The sequence below is a fragment of the Thunnus thynnus genome, chromosome 2, assembly GCF_963924715.1.
Source record: "Thunnus thynnus chromosome 2, fThuThy2.1, whole genome shotgun sequence".
Classification (NCBI taxonomy): Eukaryota; Metazoa; Chordata; class Actinopteri; order Scombriformes; family Scombridae; genus Thunnus; species Thunnus thynnus.
Genome location: NC_089518.1, coordinates 7,060,784 through 7,085,286, shown reverse-complemented (window position 1 = coordinate 7,085,286; position 24,503 = coordinate 7,060,784). Strand labels below are relative to the sequence as shown.

Sequence of the window (24,503 nt, the reverse complement as noted above, 5' to 3'; positions counted from 1 at the left end):
ATCATCCCCACACCGATATTTTTGCCAACCCTGAAGTTGCGTATGTTTAAGCCGATCACAATACTGTTGGACTGAGGCTACCGATATCGGATACTTTGTAATAGCTTCATGTTTTTCCATTTACATGCTACAATACCTTATGTATTCAGTGTTTTACCCAGTTATATTCTCAGTAAAAGCAACACTAAAACAGTTTCCTAATAATAAGCTAATTAAATTCTTTTAGGTGGATCGGCACCTCCTTTGGGTGAGGGAAGATGGATTTATACCTTTAAATTAAAAGTTATCTCATTGAGGAAAATTGCAAAACAGCAGGTTGTGAATTCTGCTTTCATGTAGCTGTGATTAAAGCCGCACTTATCAGTATTTCTATATTAACATTGGATCAAATGATTATGCAGATTGTGAAACAGGTTACTTGTAGTGACCCACAGAGAATTATTACCCAACTCTGCAGTGTACAGAGAGTTTATAGTGTTCTGGTTTTCCAGTCTGCAACTTTACTGTTTTGGTTCAGTCTCAGCTCTCATCAGCCCATTGTACACTACTAGTACACATTATACAGGGTCAAGAGAGAATATTTGTTTCTCAACTAATACAGTAATCAGCCTAATAAAGTGACAAACCTGTGTACTATCTACAGTGATGTAAAAGTAATGACTCTGAAGGATTTATTAGCACAAACTGATACAGGAAGACAATAAACATTCAATGAATTAACTGCATTAGTTATGGCTTTTCTGTCCACTAATGATCAAGGTAGCTGAGGGCTATTGATTACACTTTATGGCAAGGGTACATTAATTCATGCATTTACAGTATCTCATACATTCCTTAATGCAAGAACAATACATTAATTAACTGAGGTATTTCAATCATTATGATTTCTGAGTTGTTAATGATATTTATGTCTTCTTCATTGTAAAGGCTGCAGTTAAAGGGACAGGCTAAATCATTGAACAGTCACAGTAGTGCTTATGTGTTACCAGAGTATTTAAAGTACAGTAGCATACCGGTCACACAGGGCCAGATTAACCCACTATATGGCCCTGTGGGCCCCTTAACATATATTAGTTAGTAATTATTAATTAGCTATTGGTCATTTGACTAACCACACATTTAATTAGGTAAGCACAGTATAAACTGAAATAACATTTCAACTTGAGCCCATCTGCTACACACGGCCACCAGATTAGGTAATGATGCGGATTTCGCCTTAAGGCTGAATCATTTCAATCCACATTGTGCTGGAGATGCTAAGTATCACCAAACACATTTGCAATTTATGATATTTACTACAACCGAATTGCCAAATGGTGAACCTGGAGCTTTTGAGTCCCCTAAGGGTCTGGGGGCCCCAGGGCAGACGCCCGCCTTGTCATCACAGTGCATGCTGCTTCTCCTCTCCACCACTGGTGTCAAGGCCTCTTCTACGGCTCCCTGGGGCTCTCTGGAATGACTGCAATTTATAGGGTCTCACCCCTATAAATTGATTTCACCGATGGGGTCAATGTCAAAGATCTTTTAATTACTGGAATAAACATCTGTAGAAGCGTGGTGTCTTCCCTGATTGAAATATGTTCCTCTGCACTGGTTGCATGGGTACATGCCATTAGCTAGGCTGCAACGACTTTACAGCAGCAATAAAAAGCATCCGGAGGGGCCTCTCTTACAGAACTGACATACAGCATTTTCATGGAGAAAAGGAGAAAAAGAACTTGCTCTACACTCTTTGAATCTCTGCCAGCACAACTTGAAAATTCATCAGTCTGTGAGACATGTACACTTAGAGAGCTAAGCCATGTCGCAAGGTTTTACCATTTAAATGAGGGTGGGGGGGTGGATGTTGGCCAAGATAGCGCTGCTGACGCTTTGACTACTGGAGCTGCCGGCATTTGTTTATTCAGGTGACTTGCCATAGCCACTAAGCTCCTAAATTAATTTTCTGACAGGATTCAGGAATACATGAAAAAAGGAAAGTTCTCTCCTGGTTTGTGTGTAAAAAGCAGTAGGTTTGAAGCAGTGGTGTAGCAGTCTTGGTAGGTGTGTATACACCTAACCTAGCTATGAAGCCCACCAGTTATGGAACAACAGCAAGCAAAAGGACAATTTGTTCCCCACATTTGTCCTTCACACAGTGCTTGTTGCTGTTTTATGGGGGTACTTATGTTGCCTGGGAGGAGGCACAGCCACCTGAGTCCATCTTGTCACCAGGAGGTCATGGGATGATACCTGTAAAATGTACATCAAAAGCCAGGTGTACTGCTGAAATTTCCTTCAGTTTGGTACCTAAAATTAAATGTAGATGAGTGGAACGATCACTTCTAAGTTGTTTCACGTCACCTTTGTCTTAACTTCTCGTGAATCCGCTCCACCATTTCTGTTTTGCAACTTAATGGTCATGTTCAGATGTCCCCATTCCATGTTAACACCCACCTTTCAAACTGCAGTATATGGAAATAATAACTATTATTATCATTTTTGCCACATAGTTCCACCTTGTAAACCACGAGAAAGAGCCAGGTGCTTGTAGTCCAGCAGTCTTTGAAAGTGAATGATCAAAGCCTCGAGGGAGGGCCTGAAATGCACAAACACCGTCCTTCATATTGAAAGCACCAAAAAAGACTGAATATTTTTGCCTTGTACTTTGTCAGAAACCATATCTGTGACATAAAGTTAGCCAAGTAGTGGTGGCATGTCTAATGAATGGCCTCTTAAACCCTGCTCATCCAGGAATCTTTAGTGAAGGTGTTAATTCAAGAGAGTGATTTAGAGGCAGGGCGTTGAAAGTGAACCTGCCTTTTCAAAATTGTAGCTCCCAACGCTATCATTCGCCTTCTTTCACTACGTGATCCAGGATGCTCCGGGAATGTAAGAGACCGTAAGAAAATTATTAGGCAGAGGGGTGGGGTGGAGTGGGGTTGGAAAAGGGGAAGATTTATATTTTACTTTAAGATTTATTTTGAAAAATCATCAAAAAATTGCCTTACAAAAGGTATATTTTGCCATAGGGTACAATAATTAAAAAAGAAAAAAGAAGTCACAGAATTAAACCTAAGTAGGCATCTAACAAGTTAATTAATCATATGAAATTTAGTACAAATATTTTTCCAGTCCACTATATGTATATGTGAGCTCAGCGTAACCATGTTGAGTGTCCCATAATTGGGATTATGAGAGGGGTCTTACCCCTTAGAAGTAAGTTATTCAGGTCTGCAGATAAATAATCTAGGAAAGGTGACCCAACCTTCAGGAACAGCTCATCTTTTTCTTTTAGGACAGCCTGTAATATTTCACATGGGAGCGTGGTAAAAATGTACCAGAGGGTAACACTTGGTGGGAAGTCTTCAATCCAAAAGATGCACTTTCGAGCAGTTAAAAGGAGCTTTTCAAGAAGTTTGCAGTGTGATGCAATTCTCTGGAGAGATGGCCCACAAGGAAGCACCAGGGTATTTTTTAATTTTTATTTTAAATATCCTACTAATTACCTTGGAAATACATGCCCAGAATCTGGAAATTAATTTACACTCCCAGAAGCAATGGAAATACGTCCCCCTATCAGAACGGCACCGAATGCACAGAGGAGAAAGGGAAAGATTTATTTTGTGCAAGGTAACAGGACAGCCTATGAAGAATCTCAGTCTGTTACATGTGAATGTGGATCTGATCAGGTCCATAGATGCCTGCCAATCATCTTCACTATATTCAGTAACTAAATCTCTTTTCCATTTACAAGAAATATTTAGCAACTTGTATGCGTCAGAGGAACTGAGAAGTGAACAAAATTATGATGATTAAAATGTTTTCCATTCAAGGGAGGTTAAAAGAAAAGGAGGTAACTTGAGAAGATACGAAAAGCCTCAATTGCAGATATCCAAAGAAATGTTCCTTGGGAATTTTGGGCCTCATACACCATGTGCATGAGACAGAGACAGGCCTGCACACAGTCAAACAAAAGGACTCCAAACAGACTTCAACTCCCATCATGCTCTGCTCAACTCACACCTAGGTGCCATATCCAGCAGAGTCAAACTCTCGGCTCCCATTGACCCGCTGGAAATGCCCGCAGATTTCCTCTTCCTGGCCGTGACGTCACTGAGAGTATAAACACTCGTAAGGAAGTAACTCCAGTACGTACGTGACTGGAACTAGGCCATACAATCACAGCCTCACTGGACGAGTGGAGATTTCTCTGTGTTCAACCGAACACATTACCTGATCCGAAGAAGACCACTGTGCAACCCAGCACTCTAACCCTTTCCTGCAGAAGAACTATGAAGGATAACCTCTGTGCCCTGCTCATCGTTAACTGAGTCACTTCCCCATCAGCATCCGAGCCGGATCCGAAAGACGAACTGAAACACACAGCTCAGCTCGCCATCATATGTGAGACCTGGTTGCGTTTTATTTGTTGAAATCAGACTGCCGCCGACAAATAAATACGTTCACACGCAATGTTTCTGTATAAATAAGCGAAAGCGCCACTTCTCCTCATAATTGCTGAAATCTTTTGTTCTTTGGTGTTTTCACCCTCTCCTCTCTGCTCACTGACTTGCACGTACACACACACACACATTAAGACTTTCATACACACTACCCTGTAGTCAGACACATGTTGCTAAGCAACAGAGACGCTCAGCTTTGTCCGACACCATTGTAGTGATCAGAGACACGTGTTGGTTGACTGGCAGTCGCCATTACACACACAGCCTCTGTGATTGTTTGCATCCATACTGTGATAACAGCTTGTTGACGGGGTCAGTGCTTGAATTCAAACCTTCACTGTTCATGCTGTAATATTAATATCTCCCAGATATATTAGTTAGTCAACTATTAATTCATAATAATAATTTTATTCATTTTTAATAAGTATTACTTATTGCTAATAACAGACCTGCTCCTACTGAGTCCCAACAGGAATATCAAATGTCTCTTCTAACTGCTGGACGGACAGTAAAGCATTATCTTCAAATAAGTCTAGGGCTGTGGTCAACCAAAGAAAATCTTGGTCGACTGGGGCGGGAGGGGGTTGTAACGGGACAGAGTGCACAGTAAACTCGGCAGCTACACATTTCTCTGTTCTGTATTTCTCTGTTTTGCGTCTTCAGGTTATGCTAACCCATAGCTGCTAACTTTGGAGCTAACCTCCTTCACTTTTCCAGCATTTGGGGAAACAACAGACGTGACTTTTTAGCATTTATTAACTGACACACTGTAGTCTGTACTGTACATTTACTGCCAGACTGACAACTTACTACTAACCTTTTCCTCCTCCCCGCTCACATCCACCGTCACTTCTCTGCCCCTCGCTCTTTCCTACTCGCTCTTTCCCACGCTACCAATAGTAATTTGTTAGTCTGTCCCTCCCACCGCGGGACATAATGGATTACTCCTGGAAAGCTGTTGATGTAGCACTTCTCTCCTTATGAAAATAACACAGGATTATTCGACCAACTAATCGACCAGTCGACCAGCAGACTACAGCCCTAAATAAGTCACCAAGTACATGAATCACCTCGTCCAGAAGAGATCACAGATGAGCCGGTGCCTGCAGGAAAGTCAGGATTTTAGACTGTAGGAGACAGCGAGGATTTTAGTTATATCATGCCAGACTCTGACACTGTTGTATATAACAAGATTGCGCTTTTCTTCTGCATTTATATTATTTGCATCACAAGACTCCATGGGGTGTGTGGGGAGCAAGCCCAGGAATCAATACAATTCTCTCTCTTAAGACATGTATGTAAACATAGTCAGAAGTGGTGTGCATGACAGGTCCAGTTGTAAAATACCAAATTGGGCATAGAAAGACCACCCATGTCTGTGGATAGTTGTAATATTTTAAGGCTCTGACTAGGTGTTTTAGGGAATGCCTTTTCTAAGTCCTGGTTGGTTTTCCTGGGTAAGTACAGAGGAAGCATCTACAAGTCGAGAGAGGATATTCATCTCAATAAGGCTAATTCAGCCAATCGAGGACAGCGGTAGGTCATGCCATCACTCTTGGTCTTTTTTAACTGATGCGCAAATTGGGGCAAAATTATCCACAGATGCTTAAATCTGGCAGTCCTGTTATCCCCAGATATATGAAACCAGAAATTGATCATCTAAAAAGGAAAATTGTCCAAAACATCTTTGCTATTTAGGATTCTTAATGACATAGCTTCAGATTTGCTAAACTAATCTTATAGGCGGATATGGTAGCTAACTCACTAGCTTAGCGGACGACAAAAACAAAAGAGTATCGTCTGCGTACAATGTGATTTTATGTTGTTATGAATATTTTCAGCTAATTTTATATTTATTTTTATTATTGCAAATCTGAGGGTGGGGTAAAATATTAAGGTGCTTGAACCCTTAAGAACAATTCATTAATTTAATGACATGTTTCATTTAGTAGGTCAAAAACAGAGCAGCCGGAGTGAACAGCCTCCGCAGTTTCACCACCGTTTCACCTCTGTGGATGTGTGCATGAAATAAAAATGATTAATCCATAAAGCAGGCATTGATGTTTAAATTGAGTTACTCTATGAGCTACACTATTAAAGTGAAGCACAAGGCATCAGCTTCTCTCCTCCCTTCAATAATTTCATTACAGTCCCTAAAAGAAATGAAAAAGGCAGTTACAGACTGAACGTGAGTAAAAGAAGTAATCAGGAAAGCAGTGGGGAAGTATGTGACCCATTTTCCTGCTTCAATCAAGACATGTATCTTAATTTTTAAAATAGGTTACACACATCTGCAGGATATTACACACACAGCTGTGAAGAGGGAGTCTAAATTAGATGACTTAAATGACCAGTGTGTAAGATTTAGCAGCATCTAGCAGTGAGGTTGAGTGAGATTGCAACCAACTGAATATCCTTCCCCTCCAAAGCATGCAGAACCTAGACTTGAGAAAAATGCGAAAGGCCTTCTCTAGAGCCAGTGTTTGATTTGTACAGTAGAAACATGATGGTGCAACATGGCGGCCTCCATGGAAGAGGACCCGCTAGTGAAAACACAACGATTCTTATTTTGTAGGATTATACACTAATTAAAACATACTTATGAATATTATATACCATTTCTACCAAGTCCGTTCCACTAGATGACACTAAATCTTACACACTGGACCTTTAAGCCACCAAACATGATTTACATCCCATTACATCACATGCAACAGGCATTAATTTCACAAAACAGCAACATCTGTGTCGCAGGCCATTTGGAGGTAAACTGAGAGAATACCTCATAAATTGAAAGTTCAATGTGTGATCATGAGAACTATACAGCGCTTTTCTCCTGAAATGAAGGATTTTTTTTTTTGTTTTGCTCCACAAATGTCACTCAGTAGGGAAAACTTTTCACCTCATGCTACTGCAACTCTATCAGTGCGAGTGTGAGGCCTCAAAAGAAAACAGTAGCCGTTGACAAGGAAAACATGGCCCCTGGTGCTTCAGAGGATACTGCTTCCAGCAATGAAAATAAAGCCTCCTTTAAGTCCAAACCATCTAGAGACAGACAGACTGAAGCCAACCGCAAGGCCATCTTAAGGGGATGAATGTTCTGACGGTTATAAAACCCTTCCAAAGAATAGAGGCTTTATAAGAACATCACTGCTAACGCACCACCAGCATGCAGAGAATGTACAGGATGGTTTTAAGAACATATCTGTGGAGCAGTAGAGTGGTTCAGAAAGAAGAGCCAGTGTCTAAACCACACACAGCCGCACATATTATTGATCGTCAAGTCTCTTATTTCATGTCTGAGGTAATAGAGTCTGTACATTCACACCAATGGACCCCTAGTTCCTACTGTCCAATAGAGTTAGTTTAGATAAAAGAGATTAAAACTGCACTAATCATTACTTTTATATCGACTATAGATTAAATGGCTGTGTATTGTGAAAGGGGTTGTTCATAGCGAGAGATATCACCGAAATCTGCGTTTCCCCTCAGGCGGTTTTAGCTTCTTTCAGCTCATTGTTTTGGTTTTACCGCCTGCAACGTCACTGTTGTAGTTCAGCTTCACCTTTATTCATCAAAAAAGCTCTTATAAACCTCCTGCACACTACCTGCCCATCACCAAATGTCTCAAAGACAAAGATGGCCACTAGCTGGTGAACATATAGCCTTTTAGAAGCTAAAAGAGCTTTTCTCAGGAGCTGGTGGAGACCCAAACAGTGTTGCGAACACATTCACCATAACATCTTTATAAAGGTGATAATATGTCAGTGTTGTGTTCAAAGCTTGTTTCACTGCTGCTTAAATACAAGCATCCACATTTAGAGAGTCTTTATTGACTTGATGATGTTTTCTTTCACATGTGCTTACATTTTTATTTACATTTTTATGTATTTTGCTAATCTTGTTTGTTTCATTTTTTAATCTGTTGACATTAACTCAAATATCCCATCTCAATAAACCTGTTTATATAAATGTGGAATATTGGACTGTGAGGCTTAACTGTTTCATTTTGAATCCACAATCCAGACTTAAGGATAACTTCCTTTGGAGTGAGGTGCTGAATAGTTCTTTGGCTATTCATTTTTTGAGTGTTGCAAAGTACACCTGAAACTTGTCTTTGTCCAAGTAGGATATATCCGGCCTGCGTTTGTCAAATTCAATTAAGTGTTCAGTGTGAGGACATGGCTGTAATCACATTTGAGTGTGGAGTGGGTTGTTTTTATTAAAGTAAACTTTGAATTGTTGATCCGTATCCTGAAGATCCATTACAGTTAATCATATAAAGATGCAGGAAATGATGACTCTACCTCTCATACACTATACTGTATATCTTCATACAGAAGTAAAAGGGCTGAGTTTTTACAAAAAGCAGGCCGTATTGTGGCAAGATTCTCACACCTCTAAAAATGATCATCTTTATTCATGGTAAGAATAAAATAAATGTGTAAAATTTGCTGTGACTGTAATAGTATATCACAACACAAAATATTTTAAAGACTAAAAAACTTTTGCCTGCTTGATTCAAGACCAATTCCCATTTTAAAGAACTCTAATCACACATTGAAAACATCCTCTATAATGCAGCCCTCTTTTTTCCTTTTTATTCATCTGTCTCAGTTTCCTGTTGCAAAGAAAACAGTATGCTACTGAAGTCAGGGGTGTTGATTAAAAAGCCCTTGCAGATGTAATATTTCAGGAATTTGGTTACATTTCTAATGAAATTCTATAACCTATCAGTATCAACACTCTGGAGAATGTTCCTTGTTACACATGAAAAATTGCTTCTAGCCAGTGTCTTCAGACAGCTGCTTTATCATCCCAGTTCCCGAGAGATGGGACGCCACTTATATCCAACTGCAACCAACTTCCATCTCTGAAATTCATCTTTTCCCCATTATGATGTCTGCATGCAGTAACCCAGCCCAGAGAAACAATGACTCTCGGAAAAGCCCGATACCACCTGTGGTGTCTTACTCATGTGGTAATATGGCCTGTGGTGCTATGTGATAGTGCTGTTCTCTGGGGAGTCCCCAGGCCCTGTCAGACAAAATTCACTGCTTCTCCACAACTCTGCCGTCCTTGGAGCTGAACCCTAACGTGACCCTGGCTTCACACTCCACCATCTGGTTCCTCTGCTCTGGCACATACCTCCATCTTGAGGTGATCACATGGTGACATTGCATGACGCAGGCCATTGATGTGTGAAGTGTTGGTGGAGACTTTTGACTATATTACAGCAGTGGTTCCCAAACTCTTCTGTCTGACGTACCCCTGCATCCCTATCAGATGAGCTCAAGTTCCCCTTCACCGACCTCATACATCATCTTCCAAATTTGTTCATTTCAAATTATTTTAAAGGTGATGTTAAGTAAAAATTTGAATTGCCAGTGTTAAGATTTATTTTGCATTCATGCTTCTACTTATTATTTCAGCTTTCTACCCAAATCTTTAAGCTAATTATTGTCAACTGCATATTCATTACTTTTAGCTAACTATTTTAACCATTTATGCTAACTATTTTAAAGCTGGAGTGCGGGACTTTCACAGATAAATGAACGTCCGTTACATTCAAGCCCTTGCCAAATGAATTCACAAGTGCTTCACACAATGCCAAATAAATCTCTCTGTATTTCACAGTATACAAAGTTTTTTAATCTGGTATCTGGTATGACTTGCCCACACTAGCGCACCGGTAGTGATGCATGTTACGTCAACCAGCAATGTTTGGTTTCCCATCATTGCACAACGTAGATGCCCGTAATGTTCCCGGCAAATCTGATGCGACAGGCTAAAGCTGTTGTAATTTCCACTGTAGGACTGTTAATGTGTCACAGGCGAGAAAGTAACCATTTAGATTCCCAGTATGTGGTCAATTTAATTCAAATAATGCCTATTTGGGAATTTGCTCCCGGCTGGCTGGGTGGGACCAGCCGGTAATTTCAGCTGCTAACAGCCAGACTCCTGAGACGATTGGCCGGTCAACATTTGTTGTCAAACAGGTAAAACATGATCCAATGAAGACAGACGGCGCTCCCGAGGACGGGGGTGAGCTCATCTGTAGGCACACGTTTTAAGTGCATGACGACAGTGTTTTGGTAATTACTCTCACTGCCAGAAGGGGGAGACAAAAGTTCTGCACTGCAGGTTTAACTGTTCATTACTTTTATGTAATTATTTCAAATGTTTAACCATTATTTTAGCTGTTTATCCATTACTGTTAGATAATTATTTTCACAGTTTAATAATTACTTTTAACTAACTATTTTAACCATTTATGCAATTCAATCTCACTATTTAAACCATATATCTATTTATTTGAGCCATTTTTCTGCTCACGTTCTAGCTAGTTTGATAGCACTCTGAATTGTAACACGTGGCTTTAAAGTGTTAAATGACTCAGGCTGGTGGAAGTTGTATACTCTCTGTGCAGTCAACGTAGCTGGTTACTTAGTGTTTATTGTTACAGTAAACGTACTAAAGATGCACATCACACCAATTTGTAATTCTATTTAGATTTTTTCCTAAACACAATTATGTGGATATATCTCTTTGTACAAATATTAATTAAAATGTGTCGAGCTTCTTCACAATCTTTCCATTTACCACCCGGCAACTGCAGAAGTGCCCCCTGGGATACAAGTGCCCTTGGTTGGGAATCAGTGGGTTACATCAACATAAGTGCATGAGTCTTTTAGTCTGGGTGGCCCTAATGGGAAATTCTGGTAGTGGTAGAACCATGTTGAACTGTACCACACTGAGCCACACAAGACCACATGAATGCCCAACCAAGAGGGGAAAATGATCTGACAGTTCTCACAATGTTTCAATGTCATGGAGATATGAGGAAAACCTAAATAAATACAGCCCGCTTGTATCTGACAGCCTGCATCCAGATGTTTGAGCAATGCCTGTCCGTGCAGTGTTTATGGAACAAGTAATTCACAAGGGAACCTAGGAAGCTTTCTCGACTTTGCTGATGGTGTTGCCATGGCACCGGGAACAGACGGTTTAGCTAAGCAGATTTTCGAGGTGTGGAAGGAGTCCGACCTCCCGTCATCTCTAGTTTGTTCCATTCCCACCGGCCGCTCACTGCGTGCATCTGTTTCAAAGTGTGTGTCTGTGTGTATTTGCAAGGACTAATTAAGGACATTATGAATGTGTGTACTCACCACATCAGCAGGGGAAGCAGAACTGTGAGATGAAGTCTGGAAGTGAGCTCAGGCCACCAGAATGTGGGTTACACTGTTAAATGCACCACATGAAAGGGACTCCTCTGGGTTTTGTGGGAATCCGTGATTTTTTTTTTCCCTCTGCACTGCAGGAGTTTTCCAGCCATGGGCTCCATGTTAATCATGGGTTAAAGTGTGTTGCTGAGTAATACAGGAACATGACATATCAGCTACTGTTCATTTTACTGTAAGCTGACGCACTTCTGTAGACCTCACAATGATCACAGTCAAAAGCTGATGTTCTCCTATAATTAAGAGGTAAGCAAGACTCACTCATTAGTGTGAAAATCATGTGCGTCTACGTGATCTGTCAGTTTAGAGGAACTTCGGCATGTTGACCCAGAGGTAAGTTGTAAATGACCTGAAATGCCTCGGTGAGTCAGAGCTAAAAGGAGGTGAACGCTTACAACTTTTCCATCTAAGCTGGAAAAAACTGTGCTTTTGGTTAACAAGCATATCAAGGTTCAGTTCACAGTGAGGGCCAATGGGGGAGTGTACAGAGGCGGCCCTGCCACTCAGTAGGTAAGTCTTAACCGTAATGATGAACAACACAGCAGGTAGGAGCTCTGGGCGCCCAGCGGCATCTCCTGAATGCCATTCACTGTTTCCATTGAGTAGTAAAACAGCTGCTGGCCCAAAGACAAATAGACCAGAGAACACACAGTATGTCTTTGTGGTATGTCTTCTCGAAGGCCCGAAAAAGCAATAACAATAAGTGATTGTCTGGCACTGGGTGATCTAAGACAAACATACAAACTGAGTATAGTCCAGTATATCTCCACTAGAATAGATACTAGAGGGAATGAGGTACTAAAATTCAATATATTATATATATAGCCTATAAATAAAAGGGCTTTCTCTCCCAAAAAAAACTTCATATTACAACTTTTCAGGAAAGTAATGGAAAAACCTTCACTGCAGATAAAATGTATTGTTCAACATTTAATAGTAGGTCTATTTATCATTGTTGTTGGTCCCAAGATAAAGATGTTCTCTGAGTGCCACAATTTTTCCCTCGGGGACGTCAGCCTATTGATTTTCTTCCTGAGATGGTATATCAGGGGAGGAAAGAGGAGCAAAATATCACACTTAAAAGAGTACTGCACAGACTTAGCAATGCACCAAACAACAAAATCTAAATGACAATTAGACAATCTGGCAACTAAAGATATTGTCACTTTTATTCAATGTATTCCTCCTTGTCAAAACCTGGCAGCTACATTACCCGCATGTCAACTCAACTGTCCATAATTTGGTCGGAGATTCGGGTGTGTTATGCTAGTAATAACGTAGTCTGGAGCTGCTAGCATCAAGCAAAGATGAGGATTGGGCTACAAAGGTCTGGTAACGTCATTCTTTCTAATTCCATACCACTATTTTTTTTTTTTCATTTTCAAACTTGTAGTCTTCAGACCCAACTGACGCTGACTCAAGTGACATAACTTGAGGAAATTAATCAGATTTCACACAGCTCCAGATCTGGAGCCACAAAAACCTTGAGGGCCAATTCATGTTTTCTGCGTCCGCAGGCTGGGAGGGTCTGCGTGGCCGTGATTACTGCATTTAGCAGTTTGTAATACTCACAGAATGAATTTTACAACTCTGGAAAGTTATCACGCTGCAACTCTGTGTACTACTGTGTGCATGTCTGTATCCACTGACCTCCAATTGTAGACTAGTATGAATGGAAAGTGCGACTTACTTTACTTTTTTAACATATGTAGTAGTGCAGCCCAACTAAAAATTGGTGCAGTTCCACTTCAAATAGAAACAGGAAACATGCTCTAATTCCAGTGAGCGATTTTCAGGTCAAAAAACGTCGAGACATCTAGATTGAAACTGGGCTAAACTAGGTTGAAAAGCACAACAGGTTACATATAACTATTGTTTATTTCAATGACCGATTTCAAGGCTCATTGGCAATTTATTAGGAACACCTAGCTAAAACTAACGCAGTGTCATACAGCAGCACTGCAGGAAATTCTGATGAGTCGTCTTATACTGAGAGGTGTTTCTAATAGTTTTCTAACCTCATTGATATAAATGGGGAACAGAAAATATTAGAAAAAACACTCAATACAACAGCACAATTCAACAGCACCTAAAATAGTTTTAACAAAAACTGCTAATTATCTTCCTGAAGGCAGGATTTCTCTTTTCAACCAGCCTTGTTTTAACCAAACATGAAATCAGAAACATCATTTCTGAGATATTGCACGTTGTAATTCACTGTAAAATTGTTGCTAAACTGATTTATAATGTGCTACTAGCTGGTAACACTAGCTATTAATAAGCCACTATGCTAACGATGGACCTCAGGAAAACAACCACATCAGCTACAATAAACAAACAATGAATAAATAAATAAACACCTCCAGTAATGTTACTTTACTTCAATATTTGTTAATGTCGATCATGTTTACATTTAAGTTAAGGTAGTTAACTTGACTCAACTCATGTGCTTCAAATTCAGAACTGAAACTGAAAAATTAAAAACAAAATGACCACAAAAGAGAAATCCATCAGTGGAAGAAAATAATTTAGTTCAATTATTATGACACAGATTTAATCAGCCAGCAAAATCTGTCACTTGATGTAACACAGTATGCAGTCGAGCAAAATACAGTTAAGCAGCTTAAAAAGGAACATTAATGAACTAAACAAAGTACATTGTAACAAGAGTTCTTGTGTCTTTCTGGGACTCCTGGCTGTATTTCTCCCTCTGCATGGAGCTGCATCCCCATCCTGCAGTGTAAATGAACTCAGCAGGGAGATTCCTCAGTGGCCGCCCACTGTTTACCTTTGAGATAGAGAATGGCTGCTTGTGTATCCAACAGAGGAAACACAAGAGTACTCCTGGTAGGCCTCACTCTTCACTAAAAGCTGAGCTTAGAGAGAAATCTGACCGAGGTTTGGAAATATACACCCGGAGGATGAGGGGAAGTGGTTCAAATGATATCATTGAGGGGAAAAGGGATGAATGCTGCAAAAACACACTGTTTAATCACGCATGGGCACGTTGACCACGCTGAGGAGGTGGCAGGAGGGTGGGCAGGATGGATAGATAGATGGGAGAAAATGTGTGTCAGACAACATTAATCATTCTCCTCACCTGTCAGCAGTCTACAAGGCTATCTTTCCTCTCTGCATCTCTAATAATACACACAGGGGTATAGTGAATCACAGTGGGTGACGGTGGCTGTTTCAGCTGATAAAAATACATGAGAACAACAACAGTTCTGTTAATCATACATGAGACAGGATAAAGATTTTATGGAATACAAAACACAAGAGGAAGAAAAGTATGATATATTCAAATCCCTCCTGTTTGTGTTTGTGTTGCAGTGAAACCTGGGACAAGCCTGCCCTCTGCTGAGGCTCATGATGCAGATTAATCCTGAGATACAGAATCATGCAAAATGTATACGAGGTTTGGAATCTGTGTCAATCAATCAATCGTTTTTAAACAGATAAAAGAAATGGAACAAAACCACCATCCATTCATCCATGATAGAGCATTCATTCTCAGATATTTAAGTCATGTGTTTTTCAGCACTTTCAAGAACTTTAAAGACATTTCATTTAATAAACAGTTCATCCCGTGTTTCTGGGCCTTACACTGAGGGATAGTTCCAGGTTAGTCATCATTCCTATCGTTTATGATAACATTATATTCACCAAAGTAATTGCTGCGATCTAGGAATGCGGCAACGTCGCCACAACGAAGTCCAACGGGGCACTCAGACGATCAGAGAGGTTGTAAACAAGCAAGCAGCTGAGCTAGTTGATCTACAGATTATCTGTTGGAAGGTGCAGGGAAGCCTGTCAGGAAGTGCTTAGAAGGTGGTAGGGGGCAGACTCACAGACTCATTCAGTGACTTAAACAATGTGATTCCATGGTAAGAAATACCTAAAAATAAATGTTTACAACTGACAGTCTGGGTAATAATTTTACTGTTTGCTTGAGTTTTAACTAACCTGGGGAATGTTTGAAAGCTGTCTGATCATTTTAATGTTGATTTAATCGTTTTTCCAAAGTGAGTAACAGCACAGAGGGCTGACTTAGTTTCTCCATTCACTCTATCCGCAGTATTTGTCCAGGAATTTCTTGCCCTTGACCAGTAATTCCACAATGACACTGATGAATTGATAACAAGTGCTTGCTCTGCCCTCAGACTGGTATAGGGATTTAGAGTTAAGCGTGTCCCATAATGCCTCTGGGTATATAGAGGAAAGTCCCCCTCTAGGATATCCCTTGTGCTAATCCATGTATTAGACCACATGTCCTGGCTCAACGCACTGGCTGCTGAAGGCATTATTAAGATCCTAATCGCATACACTGTGCAATTACGCTGGTAACTGCTAGTGATGCTCTAAGCCACACTTACCACGCTAACAATGGCGGGTGATGAAGCGACAAACTTTTAGAGCCCTACATTTGTGGCGGCACAACAGGCGGTGCAAGCTGCACTTCTACAGTTTGGTGTTTTCCTGACCTTGAAATTTGCTTTGCCCGTTTGTGAGATATTTTGTTAGCTGTTGTGCTTTTTGGCCCCCTTTTTGTTTTCCCTTTCAGTGTTAACATTTTTTTTATCAATCTAATTTTGGAAGAAACCTACTTAGTATGTCTGACTCAGAGCAAAAGTCTTTCAATGTTGATATGGGCATGTCAGTGTTGACTTGAAAAAAATGAAACCATCCTTTAAGGAGTTTTTGGTCAGGTGTATCTGCAGGAGCTCTGTTCACAGCATAAGATCCAAATAACATGAATGCATAAACGTTTGAGGGCACCAGACATTGGCAGGAAGTAAACATCCAGTCGTTTTTAGCTAGTGGCATGGCTCTCAGTCCAATACTTTGCTGGTTTGATATTAGCACCTAAAAGGATGGATTGCCATGAAATTTTGTACAGATATTCATGTTCTCCAGAGGATGAATCCTAGGGATTATGGTGATCCTCTGACTTTTTCTTTTTAGTGAAATATTGTATCTCAACTACTGGATGGAACACCATGAAATTTGGTGCAGACATTAGTGTTCCCCTCAGGATGAAACTGTATTTACTTTGGTGATTCCCTTCATCTTCAAATTTCTGTTTATCCAATACTTTGGTTTATGACAAAGTACCTGCATAACTAATGACATTTCCATCCGCCTCAGCTGGCCTCACAGAGCTGCCAATATGGCTGTAGACGCCTTGTTAAGACCAAGAAAAATATGAGAAAATACAGAAACAAGACCGAGGCAGTTCTACGACCTCAAGGACGGTGGTTTGGAGAGTAGAATCAGGTACTGCTACCTTAGGCAAAGGTCGTGAGTAAGGGATATGCTTGGCACAGACTAATCGAGGTGATCTGTTGTCTGACTGAAAAAGTTTAGACCTGATTTATACAGCAAAACTCAAAGGCGGGACAAAAAGCCTGCCTTCCTAAAGAGGGGCAAGAGGCGATAACAGCGTACACCTTCAGACAATCTCTCCTTGAAGGCATTTCCTTTATTTGTACACATGAAAAGCGACTCAAGTCACTGTGTGAAGAATGGAAGAAGACCTGGGAGAGAATCCTGCCTTATTTTCACACCTCCACACACCTGGCCAATTGCTGTGTGGAGTGTGATTGTCAGTTTTGAAAAGAAAAACAAAAATTGTCAAGCATCATTTTGAATTTGCAGAGATGTGGTGGGAGTTTTCAGGCCCTGTTCAACAACCCAACATCATTTGAAGCATACAGAACACTATATTCCTTTTTCTCAGTGAATCAGAAGTCTAATTCCAACATACTTCAACTGCTAAGTACAATATAAACACAGTGACATTGGCCAGGAAGTGTCTGTTTAAGAGGAATCTATACTCCGGTACTACCCTTAATCCTGGGCATATTCTTTTAATGAGGTCTGCACCCTGGGAAGAACTTTCTCAGTTCTCTTTGCAGGTCTTTGTATGGTTTAAGGCAGCATACAGTAGTAACCTGGATCAGGGGAGAACTGGGGGGCACACCTCACAAAGATCAGCCTGTATGGACAACTATAGCCTCATTCATAGAAATGGCAGGTACTGTTTCCTAGCGCTTAAAACAAACTCGCCATCTTCCTGAGTGCCTGTCACTGGTCATTTCCTCAATCCCAGAGGTGCTGGCGACTCCACATGATCTCTGTCTTTGAAGCTACTGTATGCATCCACCAGAGTTTCCATCCTGCCCAAGAAAGAAACCAAACAATGGGTCTTAGTAAAGGCTGCTTCTGCCTACGTTTCTTTCTATACCACACAGAAAAGAAAACCAGCATGGCAATGATTATGTTTTTGAGGAGCTCTACTTTCATGGTTAACCTCAGAGTCTTTCATGGTCCTTCATGGAGCAGTTCTCATGAAGCTAAACCTGCTTTTCCAATTTCTTAAACAGTAAAATTTAAAATATAAGCATTCGATTCAACAGCAACAGTAAGTTGCTTTTTAGTTTTAACATTAAAAGAACATCCAAATATACAAACCATCCAACCCATCATTTTTTAATGGATTTCATTCATATTCCCGTTCATGCTCACTGCCACAGAATATGATTTACTGCCTGATCTTCAATCACATACACAGGAGGAAGTCAGTGGGACACAGGGAGATCTTTACCAGATGTGTGGAAGACATTAGCTCCTAGGAGATCCAGGCGATTGACTGGGAAACACTGCTAGCAGGATGACGTAATGAGGAGTCAGTAATGCATATCCATTACCGACGTAAGTCCCCTAGCATCTTGGATGAGATCAAGAAGAGCTTCTTTGTATGTGCATAAGTGTGTGTTACCATTTGGCATTTCCATTGATAAATTGGCAGTAAAATAAACATGAGGTTATATATAAAGCAAGTGATCTCCCACTGTGGCTATACAGTATACATCTGTAGAACAATATGAATCTGTGCTTGCATTTAACAGACTTTCATTATAGGTTCACTATTTATTATGCATCCCTGAACCATTTTACACAAGTTTTTACCATGACTTAGAATTTATAAAAGCTTGAAAAGGTGAGTAAACTGACTTTATGTGAGTTGAACCTCCCATAAATTTCCAATTTCCAAAAATCAGTGGTTCCCAGAGCTGCGGCTGTTCAGCTGTTGACGATTATCTCAGGATAAATGTACCAGAAACTAAAAGACACGGTCACTGATTTTTGAAGAACACAGTCCAGTATTACTAACACAACCATCCACTGTAAGGACATTGGTCACTGTGACTGATCATTTGAAACAAATACTGCCTCTAAAAAGGTTTCTTTTTAAGATGAATTCATTTAAGGTGTTCAATGCACTTACTGCATCTCATTAGTGTTTTATCATCATGGAGATTATGCATTTTGTTGTGTGTGTGTCTGCAGCTAATCTTGCATACTACTGGACCCATCAGCCTAATATTGTTTGTGCACATTTATGACTGTTTGCTCAAGGACCTCTCATTGTTGCAGCGATTAACAATTGTTGAAAAACCTATTTTATAATGCGTTTTATACCGCCATTGACTGCTGACTCCTCACTCCTCTTAACTGGCTGGTAGGAGCCGCAAGTGATCAACAACAATCCGATATGTTATGACCCACTAAAGTTTGGCACGATGCGATACGTTGGAGGGCAGAAGGAGGGAGGGAGGGGAGTTATCTTGTGTGGTGGGTAACAACAAAATGTTCTTATTAAAAAATAATGTTTAAATTTAGAAGTTAGGACTTATTGTCCTGTTTATTGTTACCTTATTAAGTTTATACAGTTAGGTGAACCAAGGAGGACGCTCAGTGACAATACTATACATGCCCCCAGACACACGTGGCAGAGATCTACACTCTTCTAATTGAATCTGTTCTTACTTACTGTGTTGTGGCTTGGTTATGATGCCTTAGTCTGGTAAATAAAAACAGGCTGGAAAAATCGGCAAAGGTGGCCAGCAAGGTGATGAGGGTGCAGCGAGCCCAGCATCTGCAGGACATTTACAGTTATAGTTATCAGTAAGGCTCAGCTGATGCTTAACTACCCTGATCGGTCTCATCATAGGAAGTTTGACCTCCGTTGTTGCGCCAGACTCTCTGTCATACTGAATCTCTCAATCTTGTAATTCAGATATGCACTTTATTGTACAAGGATCTGACTAAGATGTTAATCTTAGTTTTTTAAATACAGGATGGTAGAAGTTTTCACTTATATATTTTATATTGCAGTCCAGAACAGAGGGAATATATTCTTCTGTTGTTTTTTCCTGGTGGGGGTCCTTATACTTATGCAATCCATATAATTACCTTTATCTGTTACATAGTTCATTCATTGAGTGATTACTCGTGTAATGAGGGAACCAGATGTGGCTAAAACTTGTACTTGCAGTACTGACTTGTCTGTGTGTGTGTGATTATTTGATCTTTGCTTTTATGTGTTTTAAAATGGATTGCTGCTGTTCACTGTCATCCCTCTTCTCTTGTGATCTGTGTCTTTATCGCCTGCCTGCAAACCAAATTTCCTTTGAGATAATAAAGTCCTTGGCTGCATGTGCATGAAATGATTAACAAGACAGGAAAAGAGGGGAAAACTTTTCTGCTACACAAAATGTTAGATTTTATTCTCTTATCTGTTTTTTATTGTGATAATATGTGACAAAGTGGGTGCGACCACAACATTTGTCCTATTACACTTTACTGTATTTCTTAACATTTGTTTGCTTTAACCAGTATACCATCTATATTTGTGACATTGCTTTCACATACACTCTCCCAGGTTTTGTCTGTTTTGCTAGATTTACATCTGCATTTCGGGTTTAATCAAGTATTGTTTAAGTTCACTTATTATTTATTGATTTAAGTTTCCTGAGTTATATATTGGCTTGCTTTGTTACTTACCATACTCATCATGCTTTCCAGGAGACAAAGGGGGAGTCACCCGATGACTTCCTGATTTTAAGCTCTTGCTGAGATCACCAGTGATGTCATGAGTTGGACCAAGTTTATGTTATTTGTGCTTATTTTGGCTCAGGGTGAAGACTATATTGTGGATTGAGTGTGTAAACAATATTAAAGCTATAATATGTAATTATTCCACATTAAAATGTCTAAGAACAACTAGACCTATGTTATATATGTTGTTGAGTTGTGTGCTTACATTATCCCAAATGTTTCCAACAATGTTCAAACCCAGAGAAATCTGTAATTTAATCAAAGTAACGGACCGTTTCATTTGGTCGCCTGTCAATGACGTCATACCTCCTCTACCAAAGAGTAAACACGCACCAGATGCATACGGCGGCGCTGTGTTTGTCCGCTACAATGGCGTCTACCAAAGAGTAACTTAAACACATACAAGATAATACATCGGCGTTGTGGTTGTTCCACACAAACTGTTATAAATTGACTTTTATTCAGTTTTAAGTCACATTTTCATGATAAATTTAGGTTGCTTTCAACTATATCTTTTAGCCGGAAGAAGGATTTTAGTCATTGGACGTCTGGATCTTAAGTTATCAGAGAAATAAACTGGACAAACGTTAGCAGCAGCTCGGCTAACAGCCCCTCCAGGAAGTCCGGTGGTCACCAAACATCGTCGGAGAAATATTGATTTTTTTTTAGGTGAAACAGCTTTAATTAGTATTTTTAACGATTTTAATCTGCGTGTACATTTGTTTTTGGAGAGGAGGAGACCTCTGTGGATAATTCGGCTCCCGGGAGAAACCGGCCGAACGTCTGGATCTAAAGTTATAAGAGAAATAAACCGAACAAGCAGCAGCTCAGCTAACAGCCCGTACCGGACGTCCGGTGGTCGCCGTACATCGTCTGAGAAACACTGATTTTTTGGGTAAAACAGCTTTATTCAGTGTTTTTACCTGTAATCTCCGGGTCCGTTTGTGGAGAGGAGGAGACCTCTGCAGGTAAAAACATCCTGAACGATGAACACTGTAGTAATCCTATCCCGGTGAAGCTAGTTATTTAACAACGAAGACAACAACTCCCATGATCCCTTGCTACTTCACACCGTCGTCACACTCCGTCTTTTGTTATTGTTTTGAATGAGACGCCTAGCGGCTGAAATTACATATTGTGCCTTTAAGTGATACAAGTGACATTGTCATATAACAGTTTTTGGTATAAGGGAAAGGACACTCCTGTAAGAAATATGGGTCTGCCCAGATAGATCTGAGGGCCTTTTTAAGGGGAGAGTTGTTGCTTTAGAGGTATAGCAGTAAGTAAAGAGGATGTCTGTGCAGCTGTGTGCACATAAGCATGTCTCAAGTTGAGGTCACTTGAGTTAAGCCAGTTAAGATAACTTTGATTTTTTTTTCTTTTTTCTTGAGACACTGGTCTGAATAAATCACCTTTTTAGTGATTGGACGAGTCTGAGTTTGCCTCCCACGTGCCTTGACACTGTGGCTAAGTTCCCTCACATAATAATAAACAGTTTTTTCTTCTCCAGGTCTGTAAAACTGCTTGAGTGAAACAATCTCAGTAAGACAAATCACTGTCAGTCACATGCAACCTGTGACAGGGGCTTACAAGTAGACATTAGTTTGCTTTTAATGACAAAAGGTTGTGTCGTTTATCAAACTACCCTGTCTGTGTAGGTCTCTGTGGAAGCTATCAGCTTCTCAATCACTCTTCCAGACTCAGTCCCTGTCAAAGGAGCAGGTGATGTACTGAAATGCATTCAAGGTCTCCTTGTAGCCAAGGCAACCAACTCTGGAAGTTATGAATATGACTTGTTAGTCACACATAGCAACAAAGTGGCCCCAAAAGAACTGTAGCTGTAGCCGGTCTGTAACAAACTTGTTTACCAGCAGTTGACATGCTCCCATGCACTTTGTCCTTAAGGTCCCATTTTACTCATTTTGTGTTTTATGTGATGTGCTGTTTAGTCAAAACATGTAATCTTATTTTTTTAATCAGTCAAATCTAATATACCTATAATATATAAATAGATATGGATGGGAATTTTGTTAAAATGGAAACAAAAAACCCCAAACTGGAACAGGAAAGAAACTCAGAGATGGAGATAATTATTACCACATTAAGTGCAGACAAGGATGCAAGAAGAGTTATTGCGTATAAAATGAACGCTAACTTTATTCTTGTGGCTGGCACATCTGATAAGTTCATAAAAAAAAAAAAAAACGTGGTGTAATATCCTATCACGTTTAAACAAATGCAAACAGTAGGCTACAAGAACAGTATCCTGAATTACACGTTGTTTTATATAACATCATCATGACCTCTTCCTGCACTGCAGACGTGTAGGACTTCCTGCTAGAGAGACCTCTGCAACTGTCTTAGATTTAAGAGCATCTGTTAGTCTAAATGTATTTTTAAGATGTTTACTTCAATCTTTCACACAAGTCACAATTTGATAAATTTTAGATTTTTGATCAATTATTCTCCAGACAGGTGTTTACAATGGCATGATTCTCCTCCATGCATCTTGTTGAACTGTCCAAATAACGCAGCAGTCAGCAGTTAGATTCAGTCATGGGTTTTCAGGATTTGTCATTCGGGGGAACACAGGCCGACAGTGAGTGTTTTGTTTAGGTCTTCTAAAGGACCAGTGTGTAGGATCTAGTGGCATCTAGTGGTGAAATTGCAGATTGCAACAAACTAAATACCCCTCCCCTTTAGAGTGTTTGGTTTGGTAATGAAAACACAATTCTTATTGTCAGGTGATTATACACTAATTAAAATATACTTATGAATATTATATTCCTTTCTACCAATAGCTTCTCTAATCTTACACACTGGTCCTTTAATCCATTTTTGAATAAAATTGATTTATAACATTGTTTAGGTATCTGTCAAATATTTCCATCAGTACGTGAGAGCTAACAGAGTTACAGCATATTTTAATATGTGTTATGCTGCACCTTGAGAATAAAGATGTACTTTATTTATTACCCACATACAAACAGAGGCCTGCTTCATTTATGGATGATTGAAAGTCTGTTGTTAGAAAAAACCTGGCATCAACACATAATTAATGTTAGACTACCACCTGCTTGTGTTTGTGAAGAACAAATCTGTTCTGGTCCAACAGGCCAAAGTTAGAATTTACATATTTAAATATACTGTCATTTTTGGTAGGTTTATTATGCACTGTTAGCGTGACATAAGCATGGTTTAAATGCCTCTCCTGGTGTTGGGGCAGTATTACATGTTACTGTAACAAGCTAATATTCTGGGATCTACAAGAACCTTGTGTTTATTTCTTCATCTAAGATAGATTTGTGAAAAAATATGTAAAGTTGTGAAAGTCAAAAATGTAGCTTTCATGTGCTTTTCCTACTCTGACATGTGAAAACGTGTCTTGTGTAAAAAGGGAATATTCTCTGAGATGATCAAACACTGGCATGCTGCAGCTGTGTGTGTGTATGCATGTGCGTTGTGCGCCCCCATGTGGTAAAATAGAGTTAATCAAAGCTGTAAGCAGCAAATGTATCAACACTTACATTATAAAATGGAGAAACAGTCCACTTCTTTGCATAGAGGGCATCTTTAAACCTTTAATAAAACAAAACTAAATACAAATATGGAACAAATTTCCTGTAGTACAAAGAGTTTACTAACACACGACTTACTATCCACACAATGTAGCAGAGAGAACAACAAATAGATTGCAGTTTGATGTCATTGCTACAGATGAAGGCTCTTCATCTTAATCTCAACATGGGCTTCAGAGGATTCATACACAGAGAAATAGATTTGTAAATAAATCAAACATCAAACTGAGCTGTTTCAGTTTGACAACTCTGACATGGTATTTGAAATACATACATCACATTGACATATTGTTTATTCTGTTGCAATAACAGTGAGGAAGTGTGGCATTTCTGAC

At 39.8% G+C, this 24,503-nt stretch overlaps 1 long non-coding RNA gene across 2 annotated transcripts; it reads right to left on the bottom strand.

The window, feature by feature from the left end:
- Positions 1-14,047: 14,047 nt before the first annotated feature.
- On the bottom strand, positions 14,048-21,724 carry LOC137191368 (uncharacterized). 2 transcript variants are annotated; one of them, XR_010930392.1, is made up of 3 exons: positions 21,514-21,724; positions 14,787-17,865; positions 14,048-14,657 (listed from the first exon to the last, which is right to left on the bottom strand). It is a non-coding gene; the product is annotated as an uncharacterized lncRNA (long non-coding RNA). The 2 variants fall into 2 exon arrangements; XR_010930394.1 differs by lacking the exon at positions 21,514-21,724 and adding an exon at positions 20,537-21,449.
- Positions 21,725-24,503: the final 2,779 nt, after the last annotated feature.